Source organism: Suricata suricatta, unplaced genomic scaffold, assembly GCF_006229205.1.
Source record: "Suricata suricatta isolate VVHF042 unplaced genomic scaffold, meerkat_22Aug2017_6uvM2_HiC HiC_scaffold_45848, whole genome shotgun sequence".
Taxonomy (NCBI): domain Eukaryota; kingdom Metazoa; phylum Chordata; class Mammalia; order Carnivora; family Herpestidae; genus Suricata; species Suricata suricatta.
The window spans coordinates 1-630 of NW_021893599.1; the positions used below are offsets into that span (position 1 = coordinate 1).

General features: G+C 46.7%; 1 non-coding gene across 1 annotated transcript; it reads right to left on the bottom strand.

Annotated features, from left to right (window-relative positions):
• Positions 1 to 335: 335 nt before the first annotated feature.
• On the bottom strand, positions 336 to 438 carry LOC115285149. The gene has a single exon (XR_003905435.1). It is a non-coding gene; the product is annotated as a U6 spliceosomal RNA (small nuclear RNA).
• Positions 439 to 630: the final 192 nt, after the last annotated feature.

A 630-nucleotide genomic window follows, 5' to 3' on the forward strand; every position in this document is an offset into this window, starting at 1 on the left:
CCCTCTTGCCCCTCCCCCCACCAGCTGAGGAAAGCATATTCTCCATCCTTCCCCATCTCAGAAGCTCTCGATCACGCCTTCAAAAGCATTTCATCACCCTCAACACCCTTGAGAGCACCCCATTCCTGCTGTCAAATACTAAAAGGGGACCTGTTGCTTTTCTGCGCTGCTCAGAGCAAGAGTAAGGAGGTCTGAGCCGTGTTCTAGAACAATCCTTATTGTAAATGAGCATGGGTACCTTTCGCTTTGTTCGTACTGTTTTTGTGTCCACATCGCAGTGTAGAAAAAAACACAGGGAAGGGTTGGTGAAGTGAAGCAGCCAGGCCCACTTTTTTAAAAAAATGCCACGATTCACAAATGGTCATGTCATCCTTGTGCAGAGGCCGTGTTCATATTCTCCGCATTGTTCCCATTTTAGTATACACACTGCCAGAGCGAAGGCAGGCCCGCTTTTGAAAAACTTTGGATTCTTCACAGTTCAGCCTTTGTTTCTGAGGAATCTTTTCAAAGTGAGGCTCCTCAAAGGGAGCTCTGTGTGAAAGGTAATCAACGGTGGACACCAAGGTCCTGTAAAGGGATTGCACTAATTATAGACAAGGTGCCATGGTTACATCAGAATTTCCTCTTGTG